General features: G+C 47.0%; 1 protein-coding gene across 6 annotated transcripts in view; it reads right to left on the bottom strand.

Moving 5' to 3' along the window:
- The window catches only part of HIPK2 (homeodomain interacting protein kinase 2), a 138,392-nt gene that overhangs the window by 99,181 nt on the left and 12,737 nt on the right, over window positions 1-26,474 (bottom strand). The window contains exon 1 of one of the 6 annotated variants that reach the window (XM_026790789.2): window positions 18,883-19,051. The exons of the other annotated variants lie outside the window; for them this stretch is intronic. The gene's annotated coding sequence lies outside the window, so the exon portion shown is untranslated. Of the gene's footprint in view, window positions 1-18,882; window positions 19,052-26,474 lie in introns of those variants that run through there. 6 annotated transcript variants of the gene reach the window in all.

Below are 26,474 nucleotides of genomic sequence, written 5' to 3'. Positions count from 1 at the left end.
AAACACTGACTCACCCCAAAAATGGAGGGATGAAAGACACAGTGCTTCTGTGGATAAAGCAAGGAGTTTGGATTCCTCTGCTGCCAGTGCTGCCCTCCTCAGAGGCTACATCTCATCACAGAAAAAGCTTTTTCTTTTTCTCTAAAAAAAGAACTATGAAATCTTCTTCCTTACATCCAAAATTATTTTCTCATGTTTGAGGTTTTAAGGGCATGCATTGTAAGGAAAATAACTCAGTGAGTTCTTCAGCACAGTCCGATACCAAGAAATTACAGGCTGATTGACAGTTTGGTGATGGGAAAAGGCGGCTTCTGCAGAAAAGTAATTTTTATTGCAAATTTTCCTGTGCAGTTAATGCGAGAAAAACACAATCCTAAATTTCCTGAGGACACAATGAAACTGTGCTGGTGGCATGTTGTTTCTTTCAAAAAGGATTTTTGCTCCATAGCAATAGCAGGAATAGTAATAAATGTGAATAAAAGTTGGATGGTTTTGTTACAGGAATCAAATTCCTCATTACAGCCTGTAATATGATTTACACCTTCAGCCTTTTGATTACACAGGCTGACAACAGCTTGCCACAACATCCACGAGGGAACAAGCCAGCAGTATTGGGGTGATCCACACCAGTGGCACCAATGTCTCAGAGGCAGTGGGAATCACCCCCAGGGACTATTCTTGCTCCTGGGGTCCTGGAAAGACAGAGGGGCCATAAGCTGCGGAGGGATGGAAAATGGGATGTTTCACTTGGGAAAAGTTCTCTTAACCCCCATTCACAGGTCTGACAAGAAACCTCCTGCACAAGGCTGGGCCTCTCATATCACTTTCCTTATCTGCAAGAAGATCCTAGCAGTCACCTTGCTGCATTTTCCATGGAATGCCCAAGGCTGGCACCTGGCTCCTCTTCTTTTTGCACCCTGCCAGCAGTGGAGGGAGTGAGGATACTTGGCACGAGCAGCTTCACCCACTGAGCATTCCTGCCCACCTGAAGCCCAGCTCAGCAGCCTCACCTACACCATCAAAAGCTTTGGCTGGACTAAGCCAAGTGGCAATTCCAACTGAGCTGGTCCCTGCCCTGGCATGGGTGCCAGGGAGGCCTCTATTAGCCAGCCAGGATGAAGCCAGGATGCCACAACAGCTAAATACATGTCCTGAAGAGTGTAAGTCTAAGTTTTATGTCACCCCTGAGCACAGCGAATCTCTGGGCTGGGAGCAGAATCAGGGTTGGGCACCATGCATTAAATAAAATTGATAGTTCCTTTCTTTAATAATGAGTTTAGTGTAGTCATTTAAAGCTCTCACAAAACTGATAGTAACTGGATTTAATGGGGCCTTCCCTGTCCTTGATATGACTCACATAACTCCTCATAGCATCTACATGAGCTGAAGTAGGTAGGGTGCAGCCAGGGGACAGTGTTAAAACAGCTGGAATGACTTTTATTTAAAGACTTGAGGTTTTTTGTTCCTGAGAACTCCTCCCACGTCAGCTTTCACTTAATAATAATTTAGCAGGTGCTATTTACAATTCAGATGTCCCTCTTCTGCGTGCACACACAAATCACGCAGCCGCCCCACTTGTACTCCTAACAGGTTTCAGGAAAGCAAATGAGGTAAAGTTCCCTATCCACCCACGTCACCCCAAAGGGCAAAAAATACACTTTGGGGACTAAAGAAAGAACAGTTTGGAAGTCTCTGATTTTCTCTTCTGGTTTACTCCCAGCACTCACTGCTGATTTTTAAGTGTGGCCTTTGAGGCAGCAAGAGACCAAGCTGGTGCCCGGGATTGAGAAGGAAGTCAGACGTTCTGCAGTACCTGCAGAGCTGCCAGTGCTCTGTAACCAGAGGCTGCTTCCTGGCTGCTGCCAGAACGACAGAGCCTGCTTGAAAAATACTGTAGAGAGCACATGGTATGTGTTCAGCATATAAATGATGCTTGCAAGACAATACTGAAATAAGTATCTTCCACTTCTCCCCAGAGAGGCACAAGCCTGCAAACCCATATACACACCCAGGCTGAGAAGGCAGTGAAAAGGGGATCTGCAGGTGTGGCTAATGAATTGCACCTTCAAAACAGCCATGTCTCAAGCACAGCACCCTTCTGCACAGTGGCCTCTGTGTGGCTCCTTCTGAGGCATTGTCCCCAACACCACTGCACTCTCAGAATCTCCTGAAAATTTATGTCCCTGGAGGCTATACAAATTCTTTCCCTTGTGCTGACGAATGTTTGGAGACAACCTCAAAGCAGAGCTCAGACCTCAACAGCCTCAGCTCCTTCCTGTTCCTGGTGAGCCTGAGATATCAAGGGGGCCTGCATTCCAGGTGAAAATTTCCCTGCCTTCCTGTTCTGCTTTTCCTGTCCTGCTAGTAAAACTGTCTCAGCCTAATTAGTAGTTTTCTAGAAGTAGTGCACAGCAGTTCTCAAAGATGCAAGATGTGACAGAGCACATCCCCTGCACTGCTCCAGACCTGGATCCACATGGCTCCAACCTGCCATGTTTGATCCATGTCTTGTGGCCAAATGAAAAAGCAAAACTTCCCAAAGCACAGAGTAGCCATAAACAAAGCCAAATTGACAAAGCCAAGCATCTATCTCCTTCCCTCTCATTCCCACCCAAAAAGTACATACCTTCAGTGCCATGGCCAGAGCACCCTCATCATCATCACCTTCAAATCCCTTATCTCCCCGACACCCCAACTGACCTCCTACATGTCCCTCTCCTGCATTTATAGCATCAACAACCCTTCCTCCCATTTCATCCTGCACATCATGACTTTCCTTTATAGGTATGATGAAAATTATCAACAGGACTTACTTAGTACTCCTGAGCATGGAGGTGGTGTAGGCAGTTACTCCCCATCGTGGCCTGATCAGGTTATTTTGGCATGTGGCTCAGGATACTGCTGTTTTTCCTCACAAACCATCTTTATTCCCTTCCTCACTCTCCCTTTAACTCCTTAAATCCAGGGCAAATTGTCTGCTGGCTACTGAAAGCTTTCTTAGCTGTAATTTAGAAACATTACAATTCTAACTCATCCTTTTGGGGTGGGCTCAGGGGCAGATGAGCCTGAATAACAAGCTGTGGGCTCCTCTGACATATCCCTGGTTTTAGGCACATGAAGTAAAATTTCAGGGACAAATACATACATTTACATTTGAATACTTTATTACACCTCAGTGCAAGATTCATTCAGGGTCACCTCCATCTCCCACTGGAATGAACTGCAGTAATGACAAGAGATATTACAGATTTCCTCAGTTAATCACATGACTAGTTTATGTTTCACATTATAGTTAATTAACTATGCAACACCTGAGAACACAGGTTAAAATACACCTCACCAGAAGCTGCCCCATCACTTCCTTGTAGATGCTGCAGTGATTGGACCTGACACCAATTTCTAGGTCTTGGTGTGAGAAGGCTCAGCAGTCCAGTCTGTGCTCCCCTGAGCTGAAAGAGAACCCCTAGATAGCTTCTTATGGGAAAACTGGGCACAGTTGGAATAGTGCAAAACTTCTCTTCAGGATACCTCAGTGTTACTGTGTGGAAAGCAAATGAAGGCAGCAAGTGAATGCAATTTTACAGCCTTGACAAAACAGAGCCAGACCCCAGTAAGCAAACACCCCTCACCATGCCTGTCAAAGCTGACAGAAAGACAGTCACCTCTACAGAAATCATGAAATGACACTGCAAACACCCTACCAAGACATCAAAGTGCTCTCCAGACACAAAATGAGAAACCTGGATGTCTGCCGTGCCCTGTTGGGTCTCTGGGGCTTGAGAAGGCAGGTCATAGCCCTGCCTTGCTGAGCAACAGTCCTCCAAGCCAGGGAGGACTTCTGGAGTCCCAAGACAGGAAGAAGTTTTACAACCAAATGATCAGTACTCCCAAGAGCCTGATCAGAGGAGAAGAAAGTGTGCTTGGGAGTCAGAGATGGGATGAGAAAGAAAGAAAAAGATGAGATCAGACAGGTGGGATTGACAGAAGCCCTGCTTTGAAGCTTCATCTTTGGAGGACACTGAAGGATGTCTAACAAATGCTTTGCTGAAGAAATCCCTCGTTCAGATTTCTTGGAGAGAGGCCCAGCAGAGCTGAGGCAAGTGTGGAATGCTTGGCTGGGGCTGTGCTGCAGGCTGCTGGGGAACCCACGAGCAGCACCACATCTGCTTAAAGAGCTGAAGACTGCGGCAACACCCACAGCACCACTGAGAATGAGGCATGACATGATGAGGCTTCTATAATGCCACGCTTGAATGAGCTCCTGAAGCACTGGGTACAGCCAGAGGAGATGGGGAAAGCAAGCTACCAAGGAACATTTCCTCATCCTGAAATCAAAATGGAGCCGGAAGAGTCCAAGAGCAGCTACTCCCATCAATGGGCCAGGTAGGACTGTTTGGCAACATCATATGTGTTCAGGGCACCTTCCTCCTTCCCATCTGTCCTCCACCATCACAAAGTGGAACAGTCACCACAGCATTTCAGCATTTCTACAGCACCCAAAGCTCCCTCTGTAGAGCTACACTGCAGACAATCTCTGCAGTAAATGTGAAACTGGCCATAGTTTGCCGTGTAGTCCAGTCAAATGTCTGGATCCCTGCATTTAACCTCCAAACAGGGCTGTAAGGCAGGAGCCTCTAGATTCCAACAAGCTGCATCTCTGATTGCTACCTGCTAACAGAGTTACATCCTGAAAGCAGAGCTGAAAGAAGAATGACCTTGGCATGGCTCTGCTTTCGAGGCAGCGTGGCTCAAGTCTCTGCTGCTCATCTTCCAAACAGAGGCTGACCACAGTACCCCATCTTACAGGGGAAAGAAAGGACTTTCTCAACCTTTCCGACCCCAGACTTCGCTGGCCACCCTACCTGGCCCTCCATTATCTCAGTTCCTGGGAAAGGGTACCAAGGCCTCTCAAAAAGAAACCAAAATTAATCAGTTTTCCTTTGCTGCTCTGTTTGTGCCCCCCCTCACACAGCACTGGCACATTTGTGGCTTCCCACAGCTGCCTAGTGGAAAGGATATTTTGGCTTTTTCCACGATGGCTGTCTCCCCACCTGGATGACTTTCCACCTGTAAATATTAACTTTGTAATGTCAATGACTCCAACTGGCCTGCAAGTGTGGTGAAACCACAGGGAATTCCGGGCACCTCACATACCTCACTTGTTAGAAACAACACTGCTTGTGAAGGCAAGATATGGGCAAGGCTCACTGGAGTACCTGGATGAGCCTCTCACTCCCACAAGATTTTTTCCTACTGTTTTATTTGCAAAGAGGCCACTGCATGACATTCAGCCCCTGCTTTGTTTATGAATTCTGAAACTCAGACCAAGCTCTAGCTGGGCTGAAAACATCAGTTTGCCTATTCACAAGGTCCCTTCCTTCATTTGGTTTCCATCAGGATACAGACCTGTTGTAGAGAAACAAGTCCCTGGTAAGGTCTGGATGGAATACACAGGATCTGGCCGGCAAAGAAAGATGAAGATGCAAGGAGAAAGGTGAGGAAGCTGGGCACAGGGCTCTGACAAAACAGAAAATTGAGACTGATTTGTTGACGTCCTGACAGCCACATACCACCTTCAAATAAGAATGACCAAACACAGGACCTACAGCACTCTCAAACATTGAGGGTGTGAGGTGCTTTAGGAAATGAAGAGAAAGGATAGTGCAGGTCAACCACCTGATCTCCAGTTTAAGGAGCTGCAACAATTTTGTAAATAACCTGCCTTCCCATCATCACACCTGACCTGCACAGACAAAAGCCTTCAGTTCCTCAGTGAAACACCTTGAGCATTTTCACCATCTTCCAGACTTTAAGGCCAAGGAAACACCCCCAAAGTTACGGCCAAACCAGTCAGCAACCTTTTCTTGTTGTCACCTGTGGCTTTTGGTTTGCATTCCAAATAGGACTATAAACCCAGAAATGCATGATGTGAAACGGACTGTGAGCTGGAACCAGAACAGGCACAGTAGGACTGAGCCAGCTGGCCCAAAGCAAAAATCACCATGGAGACACAGGGTGCAGGATTGGGATGTGGACTCATTTCTCCCCAAAACAACTGTCTCTCTTGGCCCATTCACCTTTGAGACTGGAGAGTGGCTCTCATGTGAGACACAGTGATGGGGAGCTGCTGCAGCCTCCATGAGAATGCAGGGTGTTGAAAGGTTTATCTGTGGGAAGCAATGATTCAGTTTGCTGCATTTGGGGTTGTGCTGACCTCTGTCATACAAAACACATGGTCACACTCAGGCACACATAGACATGTAAACACTTGAGATGACCCACGAAGGCAGTGAATCTCATAATCCCCAAAAGAAATGAGTGATGCTACCCCAAGCAATCCCACAGAAGTGCCTCTGGACACCTGCCTGCCCCACTGCTGCCTGGCTTGCTGGGGCTGGTGCACGCCTGGTCTCCTGCTGTCTTCACATCAACTTCATTTGAAGCAAGGTCTAATGGGACAGAGGCCAGATCAGCGTACAGAGAAGAGGCCTGTTTGGCCAAGGAAATGCAGCTTAGGTGATGTACAAAGCTCTTGGTTACACAGAAAAACCCCCTGATTTTGGGGGATAAACTACATGAAGGATTTCAGAGCCTTGAAGAGTAAACACCCAGAAGCTCAGGAAAGGCTACCTACTTGAGAAAGGAGGATATAAGGGCCTTGTGTGTGATGAAGAAACTCAGGGACAGCACTAACAGCCTACTCCCCCTCTGTCATGGTTTGACTCAAAGCTCTAAACGAAAAGAAATCAGTCCAAGGGAAGTCATTTAGAGAAACAAAACAATAAAAATCTACACCTGTATAAGCAGCACTCCCTGGATACCATCAGTCTCTCCCCCAGGTTTCTCCTTTGTGCAGGATATGATTATTTATTGACATATTTATTTACTAGCTCTGCAGTGCTTAACACCACGGCTGCTTGGCTTCTTGCACTGTCAAAATTAGAGCATGACAGAAGAGGAGTGAAGCTAAACATGGAGATCCACTACAACACAGGCCAAATGCCTGCCGCAGTGGGGACCCCACAACCAGCCTGGACAACCAACACTCCCTTGGGGTAACTTTGCTCCAGATCACTCAGTGCTTTCAAGGCTCTTCACAGCTCCCTGCAGAGACCCAGGCACCACAGCACACCTCAGGCCCTGTTCAAGTGCTGACCATAAGCACCTGCTGTGCGGCACAACTGCTGAAACCAAACCTGCAGAACCAAAAATCCACGGCAGAAAGGAGAGATGGCTGCAGATGACAAACCAGCTAAAGGGGCTGTCAAGCCTTCTCCTCATTCCTGATGCTACATTTAAGAACTGACGTGTCACTTTGCGCCTCCAGCAGCACGCAGCCACTTGCCCAACCTCTTCAGAAGCATCTTCTTGACACTGTTACAACTGTTTTGCAGCCATGTGCTTTCGACTCAGAACATTCAATTCTTTCCTTTTCCTACGCAATGAAATGAAAGGATTCAGTTCAGATGCAGTCGGACAATGAGTTCAGAATCACCAATGTGTCGGTGATGCTGCAGCCAAGCTGTCCACAGTCACACCTGTGGGTTTTGACTAACGATGGAAGTCTGGCCAAACTGAGTCATGGGGGAAAGAAGAGTTTCTGGGAAAATAAGCTCTGTATGATTTTCTCACAAGGAGCAAATATGCCACTGTTTCCACAGGTTCCAGAAAAAAAAAACAGATCGGTAACAACTTGTGGTGAAATCACAAGAGCTTTTAGGACACCCAGGAGAACACTGGGCATCTTAGCTTTGCCATAGTCATAGAAATAACTAGGGAGTAAAATGGCCTGGGGTGGGCCTATGGGTTTTGCTAGAAAAACTGTGACACTCCCAGCAAATGATAGGGGGAAACTGCCATTTAAAAACACCCAAAACAAAAGAAAACAGCCAGGGGAATTTAGTACTAAAAAGTCCTGTGAACTTTAATTAGACCTTATGAACTCAAACTCACTAAAAGCTTTCCAAATCCATATGGATGAAAAGTAAGAGGAGACTGAAAACTAGATGCAGCAGAAGCACAATAACTGTGGAAAGAGTTTCCGTGGGAAGCAGCAAGTTTACACCCGGTATAGATGCCCAATTAATTCGATGTTTGCAGTACTCCTTTGTGGACACAGTCCTTGGTTTTGGTAATTTTTCGTATCTGAAAATAGCCCCATTTCCCTCTTTAGTCCTTCCTGGGCTCATGGGAGACTGAAATGAGTCACCAGAGGATCAGCTGAGTCATCCAGCCAAATCTTGGAAAGCAGTACAAAATGTGTGGTCATCACATCCTCAACTGAGACGTGGATGACGGCAGCACCCCTAGCAACCCACCATGCATTCAGCAGAAAGGGCTGGAGACCAGTGACACCATGAGCTGTTACTGTGAGCCAGGCAAAGAATGCCTTAAATGAAACTCGGACAAAGCAAACAAGAGCTGACAAACATGGCCAGCATGCTGCCTAGTGGAAAAGGACCTGGGAGTGCTGCTGGGCTGGCAGCTGAACATGAGCCAGCAGTGGCTCCAGGTGGCCTAGAAGGCCAGGGGCATCCAGATCAGAAATGGTGTGGCCAGCAGGACCAGGGCAGTTACTGTCCCTTGGTGCTTGGCACTGATGAGGGAGAACCTCAAATCCTGTCTTCAGTTCTGGGACCCTCACTAGAACAAAGACAGTGAGGTGCAGCATGTCCAGAGAAGGGCAATGGGGCTGGTGAAGGGTCTGGAGAGTGAGTCCTATGAAGATCAGCTGAGGGAGCTGAGGTTGTTTAGTCTGGAGAAGAGGAGGCTCAGGGTTAACCTCATTACTGACTACAACTACCTGAAAGGAAATTGTAGCACATGAGGAGGGGGTCAGTCTCTTCTCTCAGTCAACCAGGAACAGGGCAAGAGAAAATGGCCGCAAGTTATGCCAGGGCAGGTTCAGGCTGGACATTGGGAAGAATGTTTTCCCTGAAAGGGTGGGTAAGCATTAGAATGGGCTGCCCAGGCAAGTGGTAGAGTCACAATCCCTAGGAGCATTCAGAAAACTACTGGAATGGCACTCAGTGTTATAGTTTGGTTGGCATGATGGTGTCCAATCACAGGCTGCATTCAAGGATCTTAGAAGTCTTTTCCAGCTTTAATGATTCTACAGCTGCTGGTCCTGCACCTGACACAGAGTCCTTCTCCATCCAGTTTCCCCATTCCAGAGGCATTAGGAAAAAGGGATGGCCATCTCCATCTTCCAGATCACGAGACATTCCTAGCCCATTTTCCAAATTCTATGAAGCAAAGTTCCAATTCATCCAATTCCTCTCGCGTATCATCAAATCTTAACAAGCCCTATTTCGATATGCAATCTCCCTGACAACCAAATAACTGTGACCTTTTAAGAACACAGGTCCATATTTCATTTTTATGTCTATTATCTGCAGAACAAAAAGGAGTGGGGCAGTTGCTTTTGGGCAGAGAAAATGTATTTACCAAGCAGGTTTTTTATGGTGATTACAAAAGTTTAACAATCAAATTCAGGACAGTTGTTCTCTTTGTGCTGTCATGGAAAAACAGCCCCAGTTTTCAGGAGCTGGGAACCCTGTTCCTGCACAGCTTGCTGTCACCCTGCAGAGCTCATGCCACAAGCCACAGTTGAGCCAAGCATGGAGGACCCTGAAGCACCAGGGGTTACAGGAATAGCACATGTGGCACATCAGTAGTACAGGTCCCTCTGTGGTTCATCCAGAAAATCCACTGGCTGGAAGCTCCCATGACACTCCTTTCACCTGGCCAAGCACCAGCAAATGGTGCTCAGGGACTATATGTGAAATGACACCAAACAGGTTTTCATGAAACTGCTCAAAATTTCCCAACTAATGATGTCACTCCTGTTGTGTCTTGATTCTTCTCGCCAGCTCATCCCTGGGTTTCAGCAAGGCCGTGATGTATTCACCTCGCTGTGCCTCTTCTCCCAGCCTTCTGCACCTTCACTCCTATTTCCTTTGCCAAAAATATAAAAAAACACTTTAAAAAAAGGAAAAAAAAGAGCTGAAAGGTTCAGGTGGGGATCAGTGGATGATGAAGTCCACAAGACAGAGCAACACTTGACAGAAACAGGTATAACTGGTGTAAAAAACAGGTTTAAGTGAAACTCAAGTAAAAAGATACAGAAGCTATTAAAGTACCTAAAATCCAGGGGGTTTTGGTCTCAGAGTTATAAGAACCTGGTATTATTTAGTCTTTTAAAGGCTCAGTAGTAGAGACTCCAAGCTGTTGAAATGCTAACTTACTCCATGCTCTGCAGAGACAGAAAATAAATGTGAAACTGGATCCTGACAGCACCACTAGATCCCAAAATTGACCCTCCTGCTTTCTGCTCTGCCTGCTCCAAAGAACATGCTATTCCTGGAGGAGTTTTAAAACATAAAGCCCAGGCAAGTGTTCTCATGTCCTCTCCACTTCCCAAAGCTACGGCGAGCAGGTCGCTGGAGCTGCCCTCCCACACACATCACCCTCTGGGTCCTGGCACTTGCCAAGAGCTCTGCACTGGCCCCACGGGCTGGCCTGGCACCAAGCACGAGCAGAGCAGCAGCCGTGAAGTGCGGCTCAGCACGCTTGAGCTACAATAAACCTGTCAGACTGCGCGAGACATGAATCATATGGACTGCCACAACAGCAACCCAGCGTGTGCTAAAGCAAACAAACAAACAAACCAACAAACAAACAATCCTAAGACATCTCAAAACACAGATGTAGGTAAAAGGCACTCTCCTGAGGCTGCCAGCACAGTTATACTACAAGGCAATCCTGGAAAAATATACTCTCTCCTGACTTGTGACAACTCAGAAATGCTTCAGCAGAGCTGTAGTAGGGGGCCACAGGAAACCAGGACCAACAGGACTCACTGGGAAACTGGACCCTGACCAAGCAAATGCCTGGGTTTTCCAGGATGCTGGGAGTGGGAGAAAACACCTGTAGCAAAGGCTCATTGGTCACCAAGGGATGTGGCTGCAGAGGATGCTCAGGGTCTTTTGGAAAGCACATCTCCAAGTGCACTTAGCTGGGGGTGCTGCTTCCCTCACTGGCCAGGAAGTTATGCAGCAGAAACAAGAGCATCTTTTCCTCCTTAAGGTTTTCCTGTGGTCCTTGGTAAAGCCATGAGACCTGAAGCATGGAAAAAATGCTACAAGGGCATCTGAGGCACCTGCATGCTGCCTGTGCCCTTCAGGGCAGCCGTGAGAGTGGATGACTGCTCCATCCATGCTTGTGGGCCACCAGGGCATACCATTTCATACCATGAACCTGTGCCTACACTTTGGATGTACATGGATTTTTCACTTGTATCATTGCAATACAGTCAGTGGGTACAGTGACCATTTCTCCATCCTGTTTTCCTCCCTGCTATTTAATGATCTTGCGGTGTCGCCTCTTAAGCCACAGTCCTCCAAACACTCACAGACACCCCTCACCTTCCAACCAGCAACTGCAACACTGTGAACCATGGGATGAATTAGGCAGACAAAAGCACAGGGGAAAGGTTTATGGCCAGTCTGTTTGCTTTTCCTGGCAGATCCAGTCCAGAGACTTCAGCTTCTCCAGGTGACAAGTGTCTTCCAAGACAGTGTCTGCATCACAAAATATTCTATAAAATCTTTATTTAACTGCTCCCCTAGGACTGCTGGCTAGACCCTCACACTACGGCCACATGTGCCTGTGTCTGAGTTTAAGCACATGGATTTTCTGAACTGACTTCATCAGGACGACTTACACACTGAAAGCCCACTCCATAGCAAGAACAATGCATTAATCATCTGCCCTTGGGTTCTGAAAGGGAATTTTTGTGGGGAAAAAAGCAAAAAAAATTCCATAAAACTTGTGGATACAATTCAGGTATCCAAGTGATGCATTAATCTAAATTAAACCCCTCTGCTGTATTCTCCCTTTTAGAAAAGCAAGTTCTTCTCTACAAATGTAATCTGTGGTTAACTGTTGTTAACTTATTTCAAAAGAAATCCTGTGGAAGGTAAAGTTTCCAGTCCCTGTGCCCACCCCACAAGCAGCACATTCAGAAAATCTACATTTGGTTTTCTTGCAGATTTTTCCTTCCCTTCCTTCTCCATGACTAGCAATATGGATAGAAAAACATTCTCTCTGCTCTTGACAGAGTGGCTGCTGCTGCTGCTGCTGCTGCACGTTCTCCACCTGGAGTGAAAATTCTCCGTTGTCACGGCAGCCAACAGTGATGTCACAGACTGAGTATTGTGACTTCAGCTGGAAAAGGAGCAGCAGAGCAGATGAACTCTGAAAACAAAGATATTGTTTTGGTGTAAACACCAAAAGCAGCCTTCATGGAAAAGAGGGAGGAAAAAAAAGAAGGAACTATATATAAATATCTGACAATTATGGTTTTCTCTAAGAAGTATAAATATATGAAAAATAGAGTTCTCCCTGGGCAAGTATCTCAAAGGTCCAACTGAGTGCTGAAAGAATTGTCATTTTGTTTCTGTTCTGTCAAGAAATGGGACCATTTCAGGTTTTGAAATACATGTTTTCTATTCTTTTCTTTTTTTACTTTTGTTTTTAAAACCTTTTTGTCTGGTCATTGTCCCAGAATAAGCAATCTGCATTGTTGTGCAAAGAAATCTCAGAAAATAATGTACATGTTTCCAAAAGTTTCATTAATCCACAGGCAACTTGCAAATACTGCTGTCTGTCTTGATAAACCTTTCTGAAAATTCACATGCAGAAGAAGGGGAAATACTGGTAGGACTTCAGTTACCACCTTCTCAGGGGACAACACAAATAACAAGCAGTTCCCTCCCCAAAGTACCCTAATGATATCCTAGCTTTACAAAAAATTATGCTTGAATATTTTTTCTGAAATATAAACTTGCCATGCACAGTCAAAATTAAAAAGAAATATGGGGCATTTTAAAGAGAAATTCCATGGGGAAAAGCAACTGTGAAATAGCCAAACATCAATTATGAAAACCACATCAAGAAGAGGCTCTTATGCACGGGCTGAAGGGTTTAGGGATTTCAAGAAAATGTGCATCCTAGTTTGACTCATAATGTAGGCAGAGAATGAGCAAGTTTCCTCAAAAACAGCTCAGTGAGTATGTAACCCTTTAAAGTAACAGTATCTACACAACTTTCTTGTATCTCACAGCACCCAGCTGACGGCAATCTTTGCTCTCCATGCCCAACTCCTCCACAGGACTGGAGATGGATTACTTCCATCCTAAATTAGTGCAGAAGGAACAGCTGATACTACTGTGACACGGGCAAACTTCTGAGGTGTGCACTACAGCCACCCCAGAGCTTGCTCATTGGTGCCATTATCACCATCCCAACTGCAAACCTTCAATCAGAGCCTTCTCCTCCCTTGCCGCTGCCCACATACAGCTCAACAGGCTGTGGGCAGCACTGCTTCCCTCTACCTGAGGGGAGAACACAAATGTATGGAAAGCAAAACGTAACAAAGTGAACAAAGGCAGAGAGATTTGGGGTTGATTCTGCCTGTGAGTCAAGTCCGGATCATTTTCCCAAGCTTAAAGATTATGGTCTCATGAGGGTACCATTTGGTACTTCCACAGGGCAGGATCTAGGAGAGGGAGTACCCTGGGTAAAATTAGGAAATGCCTTCCCACAAGACTCAAAGAAAAAGCAATGGCATGAACCTGTTCTTCCTTAAAATAACTTGCAAGTCTGTTGGTTTGTGGCATTGCTGTTCAATGGCACAGAGCATTATTAGAGAAAAACAGCATAAACCAGACAGTTGTCATAAGGGAAAAAAAGGTATCTCAGTTCATTTGTGCTTCTCCTCCAACCCTGAACTTCTATCTTGAGGGTCACACTTGCTCCTACAGGGAATGTATGGATAGAAGGCTTCACCAGTTTTCCTCTCTGATGACAAACAGCACCAAACGCTTTCCTGTCTCTTCTCCCAGAAGCAACAGCTGTTTATTGTTCCTCATTCCCACACTGCATGACCAAACAACTACACAGAAAACAGAGATGGGTGAAAGCAAGACTATTTAAAGCTGCAAATCAAGAACACAAGGCTTAGGAAAGCTCAGCTTTATGGCTGCCTGTGCAACCTTCGACCCTCTTTCCTGCCCGTGTGCCATGGCAGAGCTGTTAATCACATAATCACAGGCTATTTTTCCAAGGACCTTGGCCTCACCCAGTGCAGCAGGATCTGGGGTGCTCACTAGGCGAGCACCCAGTTACTATTTCATCTTCTCAGTGCTTTTGGAGGTGTGGCCCCAAGACTTGTTTACTGCATACCCGCCACGCTCTGCTCTGCAGATGGAATTGGTAATTTACTCATGGCCTTTCCTACAGTACGCATCATTAGAGTAACTGAATGTTTCACAAACATAAAGGAATGCGTTTTTGCACTGCCCTTATAAAGTAAGACACTGCATTATCTATATGTCAAGGGCAGAGAAGCAAAGCATAGGGAGATTAATGTGAAAAGCTTCCACTAGTTTTAAATCTCAGTTGAAACTCTTGAGTACAAGTCCTTCAGAGATATGTTTTGCCAGTTGAGGCTGTGGTGACAACTATTTTTTTTTTTTTTGGGCTGATGCTCTCAGAGACAGCAGAAGTGATATCCCTGACATTTATACCATTCAAATTTTACTGAGTGGTTAATGTGGAGGCTTGCTTTCTCACTTCTTTGTACATTTGTTGTTTTTAACATGCATCAGGAAAAAATTCAGGAGAGGTATAAAAGAGCTGTTTTCTAAATATACATTCTGAGGCAGGTAGCTGGGATGGAAAATTTCTCCCAGACAGTTTAAGTTTAGTAAAGTTGTGAACAACTAAAAATGAAGGTCTTAAAATAGGGAAGCTGTTGGATGGCCTCAATGACAGGTCATTGCCATAAAATACACTTTTCTTTCTCTTCTCACTTTTCTCTCTTCTCTTTCTGAGAAGAAACATGTTATACTAACAGAATCAAGTCAAACTGAAACACACACTGTAACCAGAACTTTATTTTATATTCTGGTTCTGTTCAGATAAACAAGATCAATTTATTTTTACATTAAAAGCACAACATAGTCCTGTTACTCAATTCCAAACAGGGACTTCTGCTTAGAGCATAAGCCCCACCTTTCCTCCTATTCTCTCAGAAAGAGAAAGCAAGTGTCAGGCACTTCTGGCAGCACTGGTCATAAGCTGGATATAGGACAGACAGATGGACAGTACTCAGGGGTAGTGAATCTTACATTGATATAAACTGATCCTTCCCCTGATTATTTGCAGGGAGATTCAAAAATTCCTATAAGGAAAAAAAAAAGCCCATCTGAAAATTTCAGGCAGTGATTTTATCTGTGCCAATACCAGGAAAGAAAGACAGACAGACAAAAAGACAGACGGTGGGGGGGAGGGTGGGAACAATTCAACCAACTGCTGGTGCCAGCCTTCTTCAGAGCAATGAAGTAATTTTAGAGACACTTCTGTACGAGCCTAAAATCCAGCCTTGCATCTGTGCACAGGACTCGGGACACACAGACACACAGACAGACATGCACAACACTGGACAACAATGTGAGACAATGTGGGAGCTGGCAGAACTGGATCCTCCATCACCTTGGGAACAGGCAAGGACAACCCTAGGATAACTCCTGACAATTCCTCTTTGCCACCCAAACTGTATTCCTGGCAAATGAATACAGCTTCCTTCCCCTGATACATACCATATCTACACAGAGAGGAACACAGACCCAGTTTCTCTGTCCTGCACTGAAAACTCTCACTGTATATCCCTGCTTTTGAGCTAGTCATGTCTCCTGACTGCACTAACTTAGACTAATTTAGTATTTTTAATTACAGAGGGATTTACAGCACTGCACTACAGTGCTCTCTTTTATTATACCCACTGTTTCTGCTGAATCTGGATGCACTCTACATACAAAGTTGCACATTAGACAAATTACACTGCACATTAAGTAAATCTCTCTCTAGAAACAGGATTAGATGAAGAGGCAAATCTTCCTCATTCCTAGTGTATAAATTAATATCTACAAAATCAATATAAAGAAAGAGCCCCATATCAATTTATGAAAAAAAAATAGTTTAAGCATTCTCCACAATTAAACAAATTTATGTAGGAGATGCATTCTTCTTCTCCTATTTTGCCTAATAAATAAAACAGCTGGTCCAAGGAATCAGGTCAATCAGTGTCTGGAAAAAGCCCCATTAAAGCTGCTATATAACCTAGTTTCTCAAGCTGCATAAGGCATCCTAATATTGAAGAGGCAGAAGTCCATCCAGAGACAGCAGGGATGGCTCAGCTTCTGGCACTTCAGGGTTATGGAGGATATTTATCACAGAAGACAATAGTAAGTGAGATATCTTGCAAAGATCTAAGGAGATGGGCTCTGAAGGACCACAACAAAGACAACATGATGCATCCAGACCTGTCCATAAAACAGAGCTAGTAGCCTTGGGCACCTGAGCTCAGGTCATCCAACATAAGGAGATGGTAAAGGCCCAGATTTTCACATGTGTTCAGATGCCCTCAAAGCTAACCTAGCCCTGCTGCAACAATGGGTGATAACAGCTCTTCTCAGGGCTCTCCACAGCTCCATGGTTCCATCCCTCCCATGTCACGTGGGAGGGTGAATCCAGCAGTGCCCAAAGCTGTGGGTGTGTTTTGTGGGTACAGAGCCTATTCCAGTGCAGGCAAAAACCCCTCAGCACCAGCCCTCCTCCTCCTGCACAACACACAGTACACAAAATGCAGTGCCCAGGCCCTCCTCACCTCAGAAAACGTACATTCAGTAGGTTTGAAAATATTTTGCAAAGGATATCACAATCCATATCCTATAGAGATAAAAACAGAGCCAGAAGAAAGTGACTTGCTTAAGCTTTAGGAGCAAGGCAGCATCAGAACTGGGAAATGAAACTTCCTGGTCCACAAACCTAGGTTTTAGCTTCTTAAATAAGGATTCTCTTCCCTCATTAAAAAACTAGAAATGAAAAAAGAGGAAGGAATATTCTGCAGACAGAATGAACTTTGCCCTCAGAGGACTAATGACCTGATAGACTTTTATTCCCTTCTCACCTCCATTTCCCCTTGCTAAAGTTACAATAACTTCAAGGAGTATCCTTATTCCTTGGTCTGCTTTAACCTAGTGTGTCAGCTCAGCATCCTTTTCCCAACCACCTGAACCAGAGACCATCCTTCCATGAGAGGAGATTACCTTCTTGATTTCAGTCTCTCTGGACATCCTTGCAACATCCTGGACTGAGACTCTCTGCTTTATGCATTGTGCTGAGGGACCCCAAAGTCCTATCCACTCATCCCAGCCCATAGTACGTGGCAGCCTGAAAGGGTACCCTGGAGGTAAAACCTGGTTGTTCTCTATTAATTTTTCATTTTAAGAATAGCTCCAGGGAAAGGAGGGAGATATAGGTCAGAGACTTTGGAGGCTGATTAGTAACTCTGTACATCTTCCTTCTTTTTCTTTTTTTCCCTCATTATTTTTTTCTCTTCCAAATTCAGAAACAGAGGGTTTTCCCTCCATATTTCTCATTTACTCCTTGAGCATCACTGGCATTAGTCAGCAAACTCCTGCAACTTCCTCACAAGCCCCTGCCACTTGCAGAGTGACTAACCCCTTCTGCACACACTTGGGTTCTAACAGTTTCATTCCTTTTTTCCCTCATGAGAAATGGATCTCGGCACTGCACAGGCTCAGTTCTCCCTGTGGTCACTGCAAGGGTGACAGGTCACTCCCTGTAAGCTCCTGCTGCCAGGAGGCTGCAAACAGCACCATTTTTCACGCACAGAGCCGAGGAGCCAGGAGGTGATGGCAGGGCCTGCCCTCGGGTCACTTCATAACTCACCATCACAATCGCAGTGTCCCTCACGCTAGGAAGAACTTGGCTCCTGCTCCAAGCACAGGCACGGGGAGAAGGGGATGGAGGAAGCCTGAAGCCACCTGACAGCCACCAGGTCTGCCAGGTGACACTGCCTTTGCGTCGGCCTTTCCTTCCAGCACTGGGAGTCTCTGCCCCCGTTACAGTGCCCGGTGCTCGACATGATGCGCAGCAGGCCTCAGCTGGGCTCCCGAGGCATGAATCCAGCATGAGTGAAAACGCAGCTCCTTGTGACTCAAAGCCACCTCATCAGAGCACGACAGAAGGCTCCTCCTGGCCAGGTGGGCTTGCACAAGCTGCCCACCCACCCACAGCCACGCTCACAGAAGACCTAACTAGGAAGAAGTTAGTTCCTGCTCCAAGCACAGGCACAGGGAGAAGGGGATGGAGGAAGTCTGAAGCCATCTGGCAGCCCTGAAGCCACCAACTCTGTTATGTTACACTGCCTTTGTGTCGGCCTTTCCTTCCAGCACCGGGAATCTCTGCCCCCGTTACGGTGCCCGGTGCCCGACATGATGTGCAGCAGGCCTCAGCTGGGCTCCTGAGGCACCAATACAGCATGAGTGAAAACGCAGCTCCTTGTGACTCAAAGCCACCTCATCAGAGCACGACAGAAGGCTCCTCCTGGCCAGGTGGGCTTGCACAAGCTGCCCACCCACCCACAGCCATGATCACAGAAGACCTTGCATGCAGCTCACGCTCACGTGGGTGTCCCACAGACGTGCCCACACTGTGCTCTTGGTGCTGCGCTCGAGCACACAGCAAGTTTGTTGTGTCCACCTCTCCAGGGTGATGCCAAGAGCACACAGGCCACTCTTCCTTACATCCAACATGCAAACAGGATGTCTTGCCCCCAGGGCAAGGCCATGCCCTCAGGCAATAGTAGGTTCTACCTGCTGCCACCCACACAGGAACAATCCACATCCAGAGCAGAGGCCATCAATGGGGATCAGTGGGAAAGCTGGTGAACTTGGGGCTGGAGAAGTTTATTTAACCCTGAGACCCTCACCCCGTTCCCACCACCCTTACCTCCGTCCCCATTGTAGGAGAGACTTCTGCATTGCTGTGTAGGGAGGCATGAAAATAAACCACCGGCTCCAGTGCCACACTCCCTCCTGGCAGATCTGTTTCTCTCTTCTTAACTGTTTCCAAGTGCCTGGCTGTTTTATAATCCCCAGTGAGCATTCCCTTAACTCCTTCCTCACTGAGTCCTTCCACTCTCCCTTGCTCTCTCTCTTCTGAAAGGCAGAAAAATCCAAGGCGAGGTAGGGGGTAGAGAAAGCAAAGGAGGGGGCTTGAATCAAACAGGGAACATCTGAATCAAAGAGGGAACATCTGAATCAAGCTGCACATATTAGTCATTTCCCCAGCCCTCTCTTACAAAGACAGACTGACTCTCCTGTTAATATATTTCATTTTTTCTTCCCCATGGACATTTGTGTACCTTAGAAACTTCTTTGCTAATCTCCTCCTGCTTTTTCATACCATGAGGTCATATGCTCCTGCTGGTAGCATGACTTTAAATCACACACCAGCTTGCCCTTTGAGGTCTGAACAGAAATCACTGTCTTAGATCACAAGTAAATATGAGTTGATGGCTTCAAGCCCAGTGTCACTGCCACCCCATCTATGCATATTGCAAAATTCGAGAAGAATCAAATGCAGGTTATTGCTTCCCAGTGGAAAGGACTCCATCACTGCAAGGGCTGTGAGAGGACCATGTGGAGGAGCTAAGGCAAAGGAACACAGCCTCCCTGTATCCAAGACTCTGCAACTGCCCTGAAGTGACCTGTTGAGAGCCACACACCAGAGCTATGGGTGCTAAAGGCCGTGCACTGTGCGTGCTTGCGCGTCAGTGAGTGCAGACGTGGGGCACGGAGCCACTTGGCCTGAGACATTTTGGGAGGCCCACAGGTCACAGCTGCACTTGGCCACAACGCAGCACAGGTCACAGTGTGTGTGCCAGGGTGTGCTGGCAGCACGGTGTGGGGTAGGACAAGCACAGCCACCCAGCAGCTTTGGATTTCATAACCACCACTACGTGCAAAGCAACGTCACAGAACGCTCCAGTGCTTACGCTGCTCCTGCAAGCACAGGAATAAAGAGGACAGAGGGAAAAAAAAGCATTGGCTTTCACATGTCCCCTCTCAGGTGGGAACATGATACCTGCAGCTGGCTGCTGCTCTTCCTCAGAGCCTATGGCTGCTTCTTCCAGCATCTTGAGGTTACCCCTGACAGCTTCCACTCAAAAGTTTACCAAGGTATCTTTTTCCCTGACAAAATGAGCTATTCAAAATGAGCTATGTCACACCAGGCTGGGCCACAGGGCTTTTAAAATCGTTTCTGCTGATGTTCAAAGGGAGCAGCTTGCTGTGCAGAGGAGTGGTGGAGTTAATAGCAGTAGGATCAGCACAAGCTCTTACCCTGCCATCTGCCTTCAGCTCAGCCAGGCTTTCTGCTGAACAGCCAATGTGGGCTGGGGCCACTGGAGTGAGCAGCAACTCACTGACATGAAAGACTGCCTGGGTTAGTTGATTAAGAATAAGATTACGAGCACAGGAATCCTGTATAGAGCTGGTACTGACTCAGTTCAAGGATTTCATGGGGATATTTAAGCCCAGTTTTCCAAAGAAGTATTTTATTTTGCACAGGTGGGTGTTTGTGTGACAGCTTAAATAAGCCACATGAATTGATGACTCCAGAAACAGGGGTCATCTCTGAAACTGTTATGCTTTCTTCTTTAGCCACCCCCACTAGAAAACAGGGATAGGGATAATATCCCAAAATAGGGATAAATAACACTTAACTGCCTCACTCCCCTGTAATGTTTAAGTCCTTTGCACATAGAGAGCTCTGAAGGAAACACAGAGCCTGCTGGAATGGACAGGGATGCCTCTCACAACTGTGGGTCACAGATCCCTCTCATTCTGCCTTGTGTACTTCTTTTAAACCACTGACAGAGGCTGCTCAGCTCTGTTCCTGCACATTCAGACTGACAGCTGCCTCAAGAATTCTCCCTCTTTTAAACAATAGAAGAGTCACTTAAGGCTTGTGGATGACCTGAGAGTACCAACTGCTGACCCACCAGTGCAGTCTGAACCTTCCAGTGCAACCATGAAGAGCAAGGCTTGGTCCCTTTGAGGGATGGTGAGGGCAAAACAGTTCTGTAGGCCCATAATAAAATACTGAGAGTATACAAAATACTCTGATGTCCTATCATTCTGTGGTAATACCCTACAGCAATTTAAAGGACTGCTGCAGCTGATCTCCAAACCCAGAGGAGACAGCTGGAGGGAGCAGCAAAAGGGTGCTGGTCTGGAAGGAAGAGGAGGGATCTGGGAGAGTGAGGGTACAACCTGCCTGATCTGAAAGCAAAAAGAACAGAGAGGCCCCTCCTTTCACGGATGCAGGGAGGAAAAAAAGCAAGATGAGCGAAAAGCCTGGACTTAATAATGAAAAACAAAAGCTCATCATTTATTTTCATATCCTCTCACTAATGCTGGCATAATGCTAACAGTGGAATTCTTATGGCATGCATGTCATGCCTGCAAATACCAAGTGAATTACTTCTCAGCAAGGCTATGGGCTATGGCACTGAGCAGCACATTCGTTACAAACGATTGGATGATGAACGACAGTTCCCAAATTCCTCCTTCACAATGCTACTTGCATTAGTTGTAATTTAATGAGTGTGAGAGAGAGGGAGAGAAAGTTTTGGCTCAAATCACAGAAATAATACTGCCTGCTGCTGCTTCCCACCAGGTCTTGTATTAACTCACACCACCTCCACCTCCTACTTCTCTACCTCCTCCCTTTTCACACCTATCCTCAGGTGCTAAAAGTCGTGTCATGAAACCCATCAGGCATGGCAAGAGAGCATGCAGAAGCCCCCAAGCACATGCATTCCTTCTGGCTAAAAGGTGGGAGAGGCCACAAATCTCTCCCTCTTCTCTGAGGCAGGCTGGGGTGGTTCCTACAGCAGCCAGTCTGTGTAGACAAGCCACCAACTATCCTTTGGTTCTTTCCTCCTAGGGAAAGAACCTCACCTCCTCCTCCAGTGCAGGTGAGAGACACCAAGCTGGCAGCTCTGGAAGCAGAGCATGAAGCACACACTGCACCATGATGGTGCAGAGGTCCCACCACACACGCCTGCCAGCACGGTCCTTGTGCCTTCCCAGAGGGAACCACAGCAGGGTAGCCCAGCCTCATCCTCACCTTGTAGGCTGTCTTAGCTGGATTGTTGCACTTTTAAACAATTTTGAGATCTGGTAAGCAGCCACTGAGTGTGAACAAAACCTTTGCTAGGGGGTGAGGCCTTCAGCAGTACAAATGTGCCATCACTGGTGACCCTCAGCAAAGCCAGCAATCAGTGCATGCTGCCTCCTCCTGAGCTCTTTGGTAGGTCTGTACCTCCAGCTTATTCAGGGCATAAATCAAGCCCCTTTTCTTCACTCCTGGACCTTGACACAAAAGGGACAGCCACAGCAGCAGGGGCATCTTGCAGGTCTCTGCCCTGGACTGGCCAGTGTCACCTCCTACTCCTGTGGCAACCTTGTGACAGAGCCTGTACCCCTTCACATGACAAGACATTTATCCATCTAATGACCCTGCACATAAGGTTCACACCTGAAACAAGACCCACTGTGTGGGGTCTCCTGTGCTGGGCCAGAAGAAAGCTGAGGGGTCTGATCTGAGCAGCAGACTTACAAGTTGATGACTGCAAACATCACTACTACTCTTGTGGTGTATGCAGTCTCCTCAGGATTTCCCACTGACTGAGCCTAAATGACAACCATCCACGGATTCCTACCTAGTGGAGCATCCAGAATACTCCTTATCCCTTCTGTGCCAAATGTAATTTAAAAGCCCCCCTCCCACATTTTGCAGTGTTTTGAAAAAAAACAAATCCAAACAAAATTTACATGTTTCTGAAACACAGGCATAAGCAGAGGAAGGGAAAATGCCCTTAAGGATTGGAACCAAATGTGTTTGTGCAAATGAGACCCAGGATTTACAGTTACCTTCCAGCCTCCAGCAAGTGCTACAGTCTTAGCTTTGACTTAAAAACAATCTGTTTTCTTGTAGAGGTTGAAAAACAGTGATATTTTCTCTGGTGTACCGGCCAAAGTCCCACAGCCGTGGCTGGGAAAGGAGGGTGGACACTCTGTCACAGGACACTCCCAGGGACAGGTCTGTATGGGCACACAGGTGCCCATTTGTGCTTTCCAGCAATACAGCAGGCACAATGCTGGGGGTGAAGGAACTACATGGACACAGATTTGCCCCTTGTTAAAATCCCCCTCCAAGCCCTTGTGTAGCATTGCACACTCTGTGGCTTTCTTAAACCTCTGGCTGTGCTTTGAGCAGTGACTCTGAAATAAACGAAGATATGCCTTGCTGAAGTGACCCTAAACGAAAGTAACAATACTTGGCACAAATAAATAATCAAGAAACATAGTTGCAAATCAAAAAGGATGAAACAGTGAGCCTGCAGTGACTAACCTTGTGCTGGGCAGCTCACCCACCCCAGCAGCATGGGCAGCCACACATCCCCCCAAGGGGCACCAGACAGAAGGGGTCCCTTTGCACACAGCAAATGTGGGGAGAAGGGGACACAAGCATGAGAGGGAAGGGGGGCTCCTGTGACAGAGGACCACCACAGTGTGGCTATGTGGCCTTTAGGAGCCTTCACAGGGGTGCTGTCACCTGCTACCAGCCTGCAGAGCGAAGCAGTGACCAGGCTGGAGAGATGAAAAGCAGTTATCAAGGGCAGAACTATAGGCATGAACACACCTAGACAGAGGCAGACCTGCTGGACTGCCAGAACAGGCCTGTTACTGCACATCTCCTTTGGGCACACACTGCAAGCCACAGCAGTCACAACTGCCAGCCATGGTTTATCACATTTACAGTTTACAACCCAACCAAATCTAACACTTCTGCTGGAACCAAGTTCAGCTGAAGGTTCCTGGCCCAGCTGGGAAGGCAGAAGCTGTCCTGCCCCTTGGTTCCCCTCCTGACAGGCTGCTGTGGCTCAGGAGGGGTGAAGCTCAGACACAGCATGCAGTGTCACACTTGAGCTCCCTCTAAGCCTTCAAATTAGGGCTTACACGGGGCTTAAGTGCAGCCTGTCCCAACACAGGGCTGGATTTCACAGCTCTCATGTGCTGCTGGGTTGCCACTTTCCCCTGAAAAGGGGATGAGTGCCCTGCAGGCAGCCTGGCAGGCAGTCCATCCACACAGACACCCAGAGCAGGGGATGGGGAGCACCTTGATCCCTGCAACCCTTCCTGTGTCCCTGGAGGGTAAAACAGGAGGGCTGAGCTCACCTGGACAGGCTTCTGCTTCCCTTGCCTCAGCTAGCCAAGTAACTCCCAATACCCAACTTTACCGTGAGCATTTTGTGGTAACCAGAGAGTGTTTTACTTCTGTGATCAAGCCTGTGCTCTGCTTCCTCCTCCACATCTCTGCTGGCTCCCCACGGCTCACCTTGAGCCCCAGAGTGACCACAGGGTGACCACAACCCTTCCAGCCCATGGGTTGGGATGCCTGACATGCAGCACTGAGCTCCCATGTGAAGTCAGCGCGTTCTCAATACAGGGCACAGCCATGAACATCTCAGGGGGGGCTGGTCACCTTCCAGCAGGGACACCTGAACATGACAGGGCTGGGGAGGGGGCAGCACAGGGGACGAAGCTACCAGGAACAGGGGAAAGGACACAAAACACACCAGGAGAGTAAGAGCCCCATCCCCTTCACGAGCGTTGCAATAACAAGAAGGCAAGAAGGACAGGAGAACCAACCACAACAAAAACCACATGAAAACCTGCAACTTGCTCCAGTGATGCCATGTAACAACTGTGGCTAGGAAACAAGCAAACACACTTCCTAGCTCACCATCAGTGCTTCCACAAGCATCTGCTTTATTGTACATGGTATGAAAAGCACTGGGCATCCCCACCTGAAATCATGCCCTCTCCTGCCATTCATTCACATCCCATCTTCTTTTCCCTCACACTTTGTTTTCTACAGGCAGCAGCTTTTTGGCAGGAGTCTCTGCGTCTGTTTGCAACAGGGCATGGCAAGGGAAAGCAGACATCTCCTCATAAAGCATCCTCTTCCTGAAACCCCTTCAACCCTTCCTGGCTGAGAGGAAATGCAAGGATTGGTAATGACTCAAGTGCTCCTCCGGGAAACAGCAGTGATTTTAGAGGAACATGAAATAACTTTTAAGCCAAGCCTGGTCCTGAAGGGGGGAACTCCGCACTCTCTATCTTGAGCTCATGGCTGAGTATGCACAAAGCCAGAATTCAGGTGCCCACTGGCAGAGATACTGGAGAAGATACAACTCATTTATTGAGGTAGCCTCACCTACATTAGATACATTGTAAGTGGTACAGTAAACAGATGTGAAGGGATACAGATTTCTCAGGGATACTGTACCTGCATTCAGACACCAGTGACATCCCACCACTGGCTGAAGGCTCAGGATACAGAGATAAACTGAGATAACTGAGGATACAGACATAGACCTGAGACGATTTAGCAGAGTTAAAGACATATCCAAGAACTGGTCCAGCTGGGCCACCAAAACCTGGCACTGGGAGAAGATGCATGAAAGATGCAGCTCTTCTGCATCAGGATAGAGATGAGCTGGTGGATGTGGATTACAGATCATCCTCCATCAAAATGTCTGGAATGATATTTTTCTCAAGCTTGGATTTCTAGTAACCCTTTTGTTCAGCCTGTAAAGTCACATTGCTTGAAAAAAAAATCTCTTCCTGCTTTTACAGGCAGAGTGGCAGTGTCCCCTCCTGAACACACTGTGATTTACAGTGTTCCACACTCACACTGGCAACACAAGCCCTTATGCAGAGACTGCAGACAGCACTCCTGCCAACACATGCTCTGCCACAGCATCGCTCCACATAAACACCCTGCATTCACCTTGTTTATATTTCCTCCTGCACAGGCTCTGACAGCTCACAAACACACACAAAGCCTAATTTATATTTATAATAAATCTCCCTTCTTCATTCACTGCAGCGGAAAAGAGCCCTGCTACAAATACAATTTGTTATAAAAGTGGTGTAACAGGGCTGAGGAGAATCAGGCCCATAGATAAAGGGGACAGAGCCACACCAAACACGTGTGTACACTCCTGGAGGTGCCTACACACATGGAAGGAGTTCCACATACACACAGACACTCTTCCACCTGTGCTCTCACAAACAGTGCTCAAGAACAGCACCTGCTGTCCCTTCTGACTCGCACGTGCTCGCAGGCAGCACAGGCTTTTGCAAGGTTCACTTTCATTGCACAGGTGCTCTCAGCCTCAGATAAGCGACAGGAAAATGACACTGCAAGAGAGGTGCTGTCATCATCAATGGGATATGCTTGTGTCTGGGTCTCACATGTCCTTTCCAGGTGGTGCAGCTAATTTAAAATGGGGGTTGCAGCCTGTTTCTTATCTGCACTTGCTAAATACACACACATATTCTGCTGTTGAAAGAATGAAGAGCGGGAGTTAGGTGGGGAAGGCAGGTTTCTGGTGGTGCCACTGATTGTGCTAGAAGAGATGAAGATCCCCAGTTTCTTTGTAGAGTTGGAGGATTTATGAG

Source organism: Zonotrichia albicollis, chromosome 4 (genome assembly GCF_047830755.1).
Source record: "Zonotrichia albicollis isolate bZonAlb1 chromosome 4, bZonAlb1.hap1, whole genome shotgun sequence".
NCBI lineage: Eukaryota > Metazoa > Chordata > Aves > Passeriformes > Passerellidae > Zonotrichia > Zonotrichia albicollis.
This window is presented reverse-complemented; position numbering and strand designations above follow the sequence as displayed.